This window comes from Chiloscyllium punctatum, chromosome 42, assembly GCF_047496795.1.
Source record: "Chiloscyllium punctatum isolate Juve2018m chromosome 42, sChiPun1.3, whole genome shotgun sequence".
In the NCBI taxonomy this organism is placed as follows: domain Eukaryota; kingdom Metazoa; phylum Chordata; class Chondrichthyes; order Orectolobiformes; family Hemiscylliidae; genus Chiloscyllium; species Chiloscyllium punctatum.
The window spans coordinates 37,612,482-37,624,741 of NC_092780.1; the positions used below are offsets into that span (position 1 = coordinate 37,612,482).

The 12,260-nt window shown below is 38.9% G+C and overlaps 1 protein-coding gene across 2 annotated transcripts in view; it reads left to right on the forward strand.

Moving 5' to 3' along the window:
* myo1d (myosin 1D) overlaps positions 1-12,260 on the forward strand; it is a 545,704-nt gene that overhangs the window by 227,082 nt on the left and 306,362 nt on the right. The gene's annotated exons all lie outside the window — the stretch shown is intronic.

The following is a 12,260-nucleotide window of genomic DNA, read 5'->3' on the forward strand; positions in this document are numbered from 1 at the left end:
TTGATCACCTGTACAACCACCATGCCTGTTTTGCTACACTTCAGTTGTTACACATGCTGACATGACTCATGCCACATTTATCATACCCTCTGACTTGCTGGAAGGCAGTACTGTCCTTGGTGCACAAACAGAAGGATATACAAATAAATTTGTTGCAACTCATACCCAAAATAATAATTGGCCAGTGGTTTCTTTGCGGACATCCTTGGGAATTTATTCTTAAGTTTTAATGTCGCAGACTCTTTAATTGCAGCTGGACTAAAACCAACTGGTGAATCTGTACTGGTATCCAATGAAGGTTGGCTAGTTTTCCTGCGTGGGATGAATTTGATCTACTTGTGTGTTGTGTTTTGTTTTCTTTTCTGTTTCTCTCCATCTGTGTCTCAATGTATTTACATATAATTCAGCTGCTTTGTCAGTAACTTATCTTATGCAGTTAGAGCTGTCCAGATAAATGCTATCACCACAAATTTTGTCTCAAAGTATCAGAATTGAGGCTGAATTTCATGTGCCCACTGTTTCCTCAGATTAGGAATTACAGCTAACCCAGTAATGAGCTAATGTTTATATCTGCAATTAAATGCTTCTGTATCACACTGTGCACTAATACAAAGTTAGGGATACAGAGCACATCTAATTACAAAAAAGATTGAAAATTCAGCTTGAACTTCTATTAACAACAGCACAAATCTTTTATGTACTCTTTCAATTTAGTAATTCTATTACACTGTTATGTGTTAACTGTAAAGTCGCTTTCAAATTATGGGAGATGTAATTCTACACAATCGTTAAGGGGAAAGTTGCGGCTAATGTTTAGCATGAGCAGGCTTGTCAGTTTTTTTTTCAGTTGTCCATTTTGTTAATGAAGATGAGATTCTGGTTCTCCTATCTCTTCCCTGTGACCACTTCAGAGGACAGCTCAAGTGCTGGGGGAGACAGAAACAGAAAGCTATTTGAGGAAAATTGATGAGAAAGCCCCAAGAGGTGAAAACCAGTAAGAGAAGGAAAAATGGAATCTGTGTGAGGAAAGAGAGCTAAAGAGATAAAAGAGCAAACTTGCAACTGTCAACGTTGACACAGCATGAAAAGCTGAATTCTTTTGAAAAGCTAAATTGTTAAATCAGGCAAATTTGTTGCAGGGGAATGATGATTGGTTTAAGCGACTCTTGAACAAAGGCTTGTGAGAAGATCTTTGATATCCTTATCATTGTTTTATTTGTTGTGGCAAAGCAAGTAGATGCTGTGACTGAACAAAGTTAAAAATCACACAACACCAGGTTATAGTCCAGCAAGTTTATTTGGAAGTACTAGCTTTTGAGCGCTGCTCCTTTATCAGGTGGTTATGAGTCCTGCTGAAGGAGCAGCGCTTAGAAAGCTAGTGCTTCCAAATAAACTTGTTGGACTATAACCTGGTATTGTGTGCTATTTAACTTTATACACCCTAGTCCAACACCGGCACCTCCAAATCATTGCTGAACAGTGTTCTTGCTACATTGAAGTGTTGACATAATGCATTTTTGTGCTCATAGCTCATTCTTTCTCTAACTCTAACCTCAGTCTTCAGATTCACTGAAGATTGCAAGTTTTTAAAACATAGTTTACTAAATCATTGCTGTTTGACTGTCTGTCTTATTAGTCTATTCAACTTGGCCTGTCCTACATTATTGAATGTGGGTCTTTCACTAAGATTTCTCATTATGAACAACATGGAGCACTGTGGTTAAAAGGACAGTTTGCTTCAATCAAGAGTGCTGTAGAATTCCTAGAATGACCTAAGTTCTGGCAAATAAAAATGTTTGTCACACATCTCTGAAGTTGGGAATTGTGCTCGTTGTAATCTTTAAAGTTTTTCTGATTTTTTTTTTAAACCTGGGATCTCTTGCTTTACATCATGGCAACAGATCTGCCATGTTCAGAATTATTGTGAACTAAACCATACATTTAACACCATCTTTGTAGGCTAAACGAGAAACTAAAAGGAAATGGAAGCCTATGTCAAATAAGAATTGAGAGGACATTAGATGATTAAGGAGTTTATTTACCTTTAAGGTCAGTTTTGACAATAAACCTGAGTTGTTAAAATATTTATTTAAACTAGACTTGCATAGAGCCGTACAGTAAACATTAATGCTCAAAGACTTGTAGACTTTATTTTCTTTCATTCTTCATTGCCTTTGGTGCTGAGCTACTTTCATGAATTGGTACAGTACATGAGGTGCATGTACAATCATCACTGAATACTAACTTCTTGTAATTCATGTACTAGGAGACTGAGATCTGCCAAATTCTGCTGTTTATCTTCATTTTAATAATTTACAGTTTATCTATTCCCCCTACCAAAATGGACCATCTCACATTTTCCCACATATTCCATTAGTCAAATGTTTACACTCATTTAAGAAGTTTGCAAAAGGATAAAGGTAACATATGTGCTCATCACAACTTGGTCATCATGGAATCCCTACAATATGAAAATAGGCCATTCAGTCCATCAAGTCCCCACTGACTCTCCCACCCAGATCCATTTCCCATCTTTGTAAGCCTGCATTTCCCATGGCAAATCCACCTCGCCTGCACATCCTTGGACACTATGGGATTTTAGTATGGGAATCCACCTAACGCACATGTTTGGATTGTGGGTGGAAACTAGAGGAAGCCTATGCAGACATGGGGAGAATGTGCAAACTCCATTCAGACAGTCATCTAATGTTGGAATCGAACCTGGGTCCCTGGTGCAGTGAGGCAGCAGTGCTAACCACTGAGCCACCGTGCCACCCCATTATTCTACCATCCATGTTAGTGCCTTTGACAAATTTAGGGTAGGTTTGCTCCTGCATCATGTCATTGATTTAGATTACAAAAAGATTGAGGCCTCAGCACTGATCCTTGTGGAGCTCCAATAGACAGAGCTTGCCAAATTGAAGATGACCTATTTTATCCTTCCTTCTGGCTTCCTGTTGGTAAACTAATCCCCTTATGCATGCTAATGTAATAACCTTTATACCATCATGTAGCAACCTATCAAATGCCTTTTGGAAATTTAAGTATACCACATCTGCAGATTTCCTATGATCCACATTGCTTGTTACTTCCTCCACAACCTCTAAGGAATCAGTCAAACTTGATTTCCCTTTCATGAAACCTGTTGCTGGAAAACGTCAATTACAGTCATGACTTTGAACAAGAAGTTTTGAATTGGACACTGGGTGATTCTTCACTTAGGTTTGTAGGTTGTTAATGAGGGAAAATTGTAGAATCTGCATTTCTGGTAGTTGTAATAAGACTATTTCAGAGTTCTTGTGTAATGGTACATGGTTTTTGCTTTCTCTTTCCTTATATTAAAAAAAACTTGTTTTTTTATTGGAAAAATTGAATTGGCAACCTCTTGTGAGTACGCTCATTAACCGACCACCATGGTAAAAGAACAACAAAAATAAAAATTATGATCTGCCATGCCAGTTTTCTCTCTGAATCTGACATGTCCTATGTTATCATCAGCTGGAATCTCACAGCCTACAGCTTTCCATTTTTAAGATTAGGATCGATTTTGTTTCTCTTGTAAGAAGGACTTTCATGCTCATGAAGTAGATTTGCCATTGCACATGGTGAGGTTTTTCTTGCACATATCTGAGGACCACTTAATTAGAGACATTGATTTCTTTATGAGCACAAGCAGCATGCAAACTGCAAGCTTTTGGGACCATAAATATGGAAACAAGTCCAGCAAGGTCAACCATACTGCTGCCCACAAGTAGCTTTCTCACTCATGAACTTCTCCCCTGTATGGATGATATCTGTCCCCTCTTTCAAACCCTCAGGAATACCAAGCAGATTTATTATATTTCTACAGGTTTAATTGATTTCTTGTCAAAAATATTGATTGACCTAGAATTTTCAGGCTGTCTATTTCACTGATTAGAGATCTTATCAAAGAAGATATTGTCCTTTAATTTGATATTGCCTGAGGCTTGTGAATTTTGTAGTAATGACCTTTAGTTGAAATGTCCTTTAGCCAAGTGCTCATAGTCCAACCAAAAGGAAAACACAAGTATTACTATAAATGACTTTCAAAATCTTGCGAATCCCACAGCATTTTACAACTAATGACCCATTTTGAAGTGATGTCACTGTTGTCATGTAAGAAACATGGCAGCAAATTTGTACACAGCAAGCTCCCACACGTATCACTTGCCAGAATTTCTTTTATGATGTAGATGCTTGGACTACCCTAATCTTAAAAAAAAAAGTCATGGGATTCTTTAGTAATCTAAACTTTATAATCTAAACTTTATTCAAATCCTAAATGTCCAAATGGTTTAGTGTTCATGAAGCCTAGCTTGACCTGTGTTTCAAAAGGTTAGTCAAGTTGCTCTTGAAAGCTTCTCTCCAATCAGAGATGGTGAGAAGGCAGGTCAAATGTAGCTGCTGGGCATAATGCAAGTGCTACTGCAAAAAAACCCGAACCATCAGTTTATATCTTCCATGAACACTTCTCTGATGTGCTCCCTTTCAACCCACCTATCTACCTCCTGGAAAGTTTATGTAGGCCAGAACTGAAAAAGTAAAACTGAGAAAAATATAGAAAGGGAGCAAATATAACCATGCTGTACAGTGATGGTAGAATATATGACAAAGTATTTGATGTTTTAAATCTGCTCAAGTGTCTGCTGAGAATGCAGTTGCCCTGTTAAAAGCGCATGTCAGCAGTGATGTCAGATAGTTACACTGTTATTTCTTTGTGCCTCCGGCTTTTTCCAATTAGCTATTGATCTTAAGCCAGCTGGAGTGGAGTGATGGTGGACTCTCAAGATATGCTACTTTTTCACAATAGCCGCAAGTCAAGTGATGCAGAGTTGATGAGCAGGCAAACATTTTGAATCTTTTGGTGATAAGAGAGTACCCTATTGATTCAGAAACTCTAGCCTTGTCCTGAGCACTCCCCAAGGAGAATAGCAGCGATAATGATATTTTCTATGGATTGAGAGAGTTTTATGTCCATCATTGTTTTAACTGTTTGGACATATTGTATAAGTAAACCTAAGCCTTTAAATACGTATTGTTTATATCTGATATTAGTTTGTAAAGTTGTTTATTCTGCGCCAACATTTATTTTAGTGCCTTTTGCATATAAAATGCTCCAAGTGAAAATCCTATAAATGGATGTCAAGCTGTGAGTGACATATTAGGACTGTGACAGCGATCGCATTTTAAAAAAATATGGTTTTGAAATTTATAAAGGATGTATTCCAGTATTTAGGCCTGAAAGCTTTGTGTTGGGGTTGTTTTGGGGTGGGGGAGGTGGGGAATATGCTTGTTATTGAAGATTCAAAGGGCATTGGAGGAGATCTAAGGTAGGCAGGAGCAAGACTGGTGGGAATTTGAAGAGGAAGATCAAAATTTTAAGTTGGAAATATTGGTAAGCAGTGACTCAGCATAGATGAAGTGTGATAGAAATAAGTTGCAGCCAGCTGAGATTTCGATCTATTGGAATTGGTGGAGAATAAGCAGCAGCTGTGTGTGTTGGGGAAACTGGTTGTTAAGCTAACAAAGGCATGGTTGACTGTTTCAGCAGTGGAGTTGAGCATTTTTGAAGTCCTGAAACTATGTGACCTTGATGGTTAAAGGATGCAAGATTTAAAACTTGGCTCAAGTTCAAATACAAAATTGAAGTTGCACATGGTTTTGTTCCATCTGAGAGATGACAGGTAGCTGGATCAAAATAATAGCAATGGAGAGGTCACTGAAATTATTTTAGTTTTCCAAATATAGTGGGATTTGAATTGTTCTCCTCTTCCCAAATTGCAATTGTACATGCTTAGTTCAGCAATGATGCAGAAATAATTTAAATTTAATTTAGAAATGAATAAGTTACAAAGTGATCAGTGAGTATCGATTGCATCAACTTGGGTACATTTTCAGAGGAACCTGAGGAAACTAGCAAATGTGTTGAATGCTAAAGTACTTGTGTCAGTTCTCATTTATCATGATACTATCTTGGTGCTTTTTGCCTGGTTGCCTGACCTACAAGATTGAGAAACATTTTGATTTTGTGGTTAGTACTATGAACATTTATGTTTTAATAAGAAATTCAGGAATTGAGCACCAGGTAAGGGAAGTATTTAACATTTAGAAAGCGTTTCAGATTAATACGAAGACAATTAGTTTCTCACGAGATAAAGATCAAAATGAATGTTAACTAGTTGTACCCAAGAATTTCTAGGGGGAAAGAATTGAATGTGGAATTGAAAATGACACCTTCCCATAGATCTTGACCATAATCTAGCTCTTGCCGTATCTTTGAGAATGTTTCCAATGTTTTCTGTCTGCGACCTTTCAAAGTAAATTGTACAGAAGTCCAGAACATGTAAATAATTTTAGCTAATTAACTTATCTTATTCACCCTCTCTGGTGAATTTTACTGAACCTACTGGTTCAGCAATTGACCAACCTGCAGACCATTGATACTTAACCTTGAAGAGAGAGGGCAAAAAAGGGAAAAGTGTAATTATAAAAGAAAAATTCCACTTCACTAAAGAACATGAATGATTTTAATCCTGCCTGATGTAGGTCTCATCTTGGAGCTCAGGTAATCTTCCAAATAAATTGTATGTTAATTCTGTTCTTCAGCAGGAATGTAGAGCAAAGGATTCTTTTTCTGTGGTGAATTGATTTTAAACACAAGGTCATTATTCAGTAGGTCAAGAGGTTGACCTCAAAGCTCCAACGATTTTAAACAATAGCTCTCATTTCCATTTTCGGTGATGAGAATGCATGATCGATGCTATGTTTTTTTCCCTATGACAGTCGCCTGCTGGGTAGGGCTGACAATATGAAGTGTTGGTGAAGGACATGAGTGAGCTACCATGTAATTAAAATAGAGGGGTTGAAGGTGGGTTGATCTCTATTACTGTAAATCCTATTACTGAAATTTCAAATGCACATGCATATAAATTATTTCATTGAGGGATGTACTTGAGCACTGATGCTTTACTTAAATTGTGACCAGATAGGAAAGGTTATGAACATTAAACATGAATAGATTCGATGACACAAAGAAGAGCCATCAAATTTATATTTGGACTATATATCCTTTCCCGTCTTGCAACAAAATATGGACTGATTAGCTGCCTTACATTTGAAGGTAACTGAAATGCATTTGTTAAACATACCTTCTCCTACTTATAACTAAAAATTGGGTTCGCCCATATTAAAAAAAAACCTCCTGATTCACTTCACACTCCCTTCAGAATTGCTGGTGGATTGATGAAAGCCGGCAAGTTGTTATCATGCTCCACAGGAATACTGATACAATCTAGAACATGTAGAATTAGGCCTAGTGCCTACTTTCTGTTTTTGCTCCTCACACGCTATCTACACAAACTGTTGAAGTGCAGAATTTTACAGCAAACTTTATCGAAATGCCCTCCTGTTAATACCATACTGAGAGATGGGCATCTCAGAATGCCTCAGTGAAATATAGCTTGAGGTAATTTAAATAAGCAGCTCCTCTATTCTTTTGTCGAAGTGCATAACCTCACAATTTTCCCATATTCTGTTCCACCTGCTAAGCTTTTGCCCAGTTGCTGTTCTGTCAGCAGCATAGTTTACCTTCCAACATATTTTTGTCATCCAGCATCTTGATAGTGCATTCACTTTTGTCATTTAAGTAATTAACATATGTTGTTAACACTCTTCCCGGTGGCATTCCACTAGTTATAGTTTACCCTCCAGAAGCAGCTGGGATCAAGGGAATCCCTGGAGGTATGAGGGGAATACAGGAGTTCACTGAAGAAGGAAATCAGGAAGGCAAAAACGGGGCACAAGATCAGCTTTGGCTGAGAAGATTAGGGTGAATCCAAAGAGATCCTTTCAGTATATTCAAGGAAAAAGAATAACTAGAGAGAGGAAATAGGATCCCTGAAGGACCAAAGTGAACATGTATATGTGGAACCACAGGAGATGGGCAAGGTCCTCAATTAATATTTCTCCTCTCTGTTTACCGTGGAGAAAAACTTAGGAACTTGGGGATAATTCATATCACAATAGAGGAGGTGTTGGACATGTTAAAATGTATAAAGGTGGATAAATCTCCTAGTCCTGACCAGATATATCCAAGGAACTAGAGAAGAAATTGCAGAGGCCTGGTTGATATTTTTGCATCATTGTTAGCCACGGGAGAGTCCTAGAAAACTGGAGGGTAGCGAATGTTGTGCCCTTATGCAAGAGGGCTGCAAAGGGAAACCAGGGAACTATGTATCAGTAAGCCCAACATCTGTGGGAGGTAGGTTACGGGAGAAGATTCTGAGTGATAAGATATACATGCATTTGGAAAGACAGAGTTTGATTAGGGGTAGTCAGCATGGCTTCTTGCATTGGAGATCATGCCTCACAAATTTGTTCGAGTTCTTTGATGAAGTGACTAGGAAGGTTGATGAAGGCAGGGCGGTAGATGTAGTCTTTTTGGGTCTCGATAAGGCCGTTGATAAAGTTCCACAGGGTAAGCTGCTCTGGAAGGTTAGATCACATGGAAACCAGGGGAGTTGGCAAATTGATTAGGTTAGATTCCCGACAGTGTGGAAACAGGCCCATCGGCCCACCCTCCAAAGAGTAACCCACCCAGACCCATTCCCCTATATTTGCCCCGAATAATGCACCTAATTCACCTGACCTGCACATCTTTGGATTGTGGGAGGAAACCAGAGCACTCCGAGGAAACTCACGCAGACCACTGAGAATGTGCAAACTCCACTCAGACAGTCGCCCAAGGCAGGAATCAAACATGGGTTCCTGGCACTGAGAGTCAGCAGTGCTAACCACTGAGCCTCCGTGCTGCCCTAATGGATACACAATGGCTTGATGGAAGGAAGCAAACAAAGGGTATTAGTGGAAGGATGCTTGTTGGACGGGAAGCATGTGACTAGTGGAGTGCCTCAGGGGTTGGTTCTGGACCCATTGCTTTTTGTTATCCATAACAATGATTTGGATGAGAATGTACAAGGCACGATCAGTAAGTTTGTGGATGACACTATAAAATAGGCAGTATGTGGGCAATGAGGAAGGTTATCAGAAATTGCAGCAGAACCTTGATCAGCTGGGAAAATGGGCCGAGAAATGGCAAATGGGATTTAATATAGACAATTTTGAGGTCTTACATTTTTGAAAATCAAATCAAAGTAGGAGTAAATGATACAGACTTACGGAGTGTAGTGGAACACAGGAACCTTGGAGTTCAACTGCATGGTTCTCTGAAAGTGGAGTCATCGAACATCGAATGGTACAGCACAATGCAGGCCCTCCAGCCCTCGATGTTGTGCCGACCTTTTATCCTAGTCTAAGATCAGACTAATCTACATACCCTTCACTGTACTCTGATCCATGTACCTATCCAAGGGTTGCTTAACTGTCCCTAATGTATCTGACTCTACTACCACTGCTGACAGTGCATTCCACACACCCACCACACTCTATGTAAAGAACTGATTTCTGACATCTCCCTGAAACCTTCCTCCAATCATCTTAAAATTATGACCCTTGGATTGCTAAGGATTGGTGCTGGGCCCTCTACTTTTTGTCATTTACATAAATGATTTGGATGTGAGCATAAGAGGTACAGTTAGTAAGTTTGCAGATGACACCAAAATTGGAGGTGTAGTGGACAGCGAAGAGGGTTACCTCTGATTACAACAGGATCTTGACCAGATGGGCCAATGGGCTGAGAAGTGGCTGATGGAATTTAATTCAGATAAATGCGAGGTGCTGCATTTTGGGAAAGCAAATCTTAGCAGGACTTATACACTTAATGGCACAATTCTACAGATGACCAAAACATCATAGTTCCATAGAAGGCGGCACGTTCGCACAGTGGTTAGCACTGCTGCCTCACAGCGCCAGAGACCTAGGTTCAATTCCTGCCTCAGGCAACTGTCTGTGTGGAGTTTGCACATTCTCCCTGGGTCTGCGTGAGTTTTCTCTGGGTGCTCCGGTTTCCTCCCACAGTCTAAAGATGTGCAGGTTAGGTGAATTGGCCGTGCTAAATTGCCCATAGTGTTAGGTGAAGGGGTAAATGTTGGGGAATGGGTCTGGGTGGGTTGCTCTTTGGAGGGTCGATGTGGACTTGTTGGGCTGAAGGGCCTGTTTCCACACTGTAAGTAATCTAATCTAAAAGGCATTTGGACAAATGCCTGGATAGGAAGGGTTTAGAAGAATATGGGTCAAGTGCAGGGAAATGGGGTTTGTGTGGATAGATATTTTGGTTGGTGAGGACCGGTTTGGGCTGAAGGACCTGTCTCCGTGCTGTAAGAATCTATGACTTGATCCTTATCTCATAATACTGCTCTCTATTAGTTAACCAATCCCATGTCCTTGCTAATGACCTACTGTAATGTGATGGGGTCTTATCTTATTACAAAGACTAACATGTATCTTATTAAACACCTCTAGAAAAGCAAATATATTGCATTCACTGCTTTCCCTTTATCTATCCTAATTGTTACTTATAAGACTTTTGATAAATTTTGTCAGGCATGATTTCTCCTTCATAAACCATGCTGACTCTGCTTCCTTATGTTATATATTTCTAAATGCTCTGCTATTACTTGCTTTGTAATAGACTCTCACCTTTTCCTGGCTGACTTGCTATAGTTAGCTGTTGCTTTTTACTACTTCCCTTTTTGGAGATGGTTTTACATTGGCAGGATTCTAATCCTCCAGCACTTTTCTAGAATTTAAATGTTTTTGTAAGATTATTGCAAGTGCCTTGACTATCTCTGTAGCTATTGTAAGGACCATGTCTCTTTTTATTTTTGTCTTTTAAAAACTGTGGATTGCAAGGAGAAAGAACCTTTTTTTTTGGTAAAAGACAGGTGTATACCAGCATGGCACTATAATTTCACAGCAAGGGATTGTGGCCATAGGTTCCTGCAGTGTGCAAATAACCAGGAGTCAATTATTTACATGTAAAGTCAACTGATTCTCAGGTAACTGTTATGGAGAACAAGTTATGGAGATACAGACACAGATGGAGAGAAAACACACAGAAGGGAGTGTTGTTCTCTCCAGCATAAGCTGACTGTCCTCAACAGTAAAAAAAAAGTTTAAACTTGAAGGAAACCAGTTACCTTTCTTGCAGCAGTTGCTGTTAGCTGTGACTTTTGAGATGATAAATCAGCAAAATTTACCAAGTGAATTACTTGCTTTGCACTTTTCTCTGGAATGAAGCTTCCAGAAGAAAGACATTTGAACATCAAGGGCCTGACGAACTGAAGAGAGTTCAGCTCAATGTTGGAACCTGGAAATAAAAGTCCACTGAACTGACTTTCCAGCTTTTTTTTACCTTCACTAATAATCTATTTTCCCTATGTGTGTGTGTGTGTAATTAAAGGAGCAGTGTGTAAGGGGATTCTAATTAGGTCATGTTATATGCTAATGATTTATATCTGTTTATCTACTGTAGCTATTGTCTGAGTACTGACACTAAATGGTTCTTGTTCAGAACTATACTGTTATCAACCTTGGTCTGAAAGTCACACAAATTGGGATGTTTTGTGATTCTTTAAAAGAGATATTTAGTAATTATGACTTCAGAAAAAGCAGGGTTTGATATATGGTGCTTTACTCCAGTATGCTGTAACAATCTCCTGTGATACATCCATACACTCCACAGAACTTGCAGTCTTTATTCCCATTAGTTAACTTGGTACTATTTTCCTTGAGTGATAGTTGTTGCATTTGTTTCCTTTCCTCCTTTTCATTGATTGGTTACTATTATTGCATTGCACTTAGTATCTTCTACCATGAAATTCAACTCTTCTGCCATGGAATACCCAATATTATTTCCCTCGCCTCGCTGTCTGAGGGGCCTGTAACAGACCAGTGACCAAATCCAGGTTCTTCCTCTTGTGCTGTGTTTGGACACTTAGTGGGTGAATCCATTGAACTAAGTGACAGAAAAGACAAGCTGGCAAAAATAAATTTGTTACATCAAGTAATGAATTAATACATGGTGTCTTTATGTATCCTGTTTCCGTGCTGTACATCTCAATGATTCTAAGTATGAAACCTAACCTGCATTATATATTGAATCTTACTTAAATCAAATGAACCTCATCACACTATGGCCTATATTCCAAGCTGGCTGCAAAGACCAAGGTCACTGAATACTGCTTTAACCCCTGCTGTATTATTGTTTAATACGATATGTCCCTGATCTGCTAAAAAGATTCTACCACTATAAGCAGATTTGCTTTGCAATATCCTGTCAA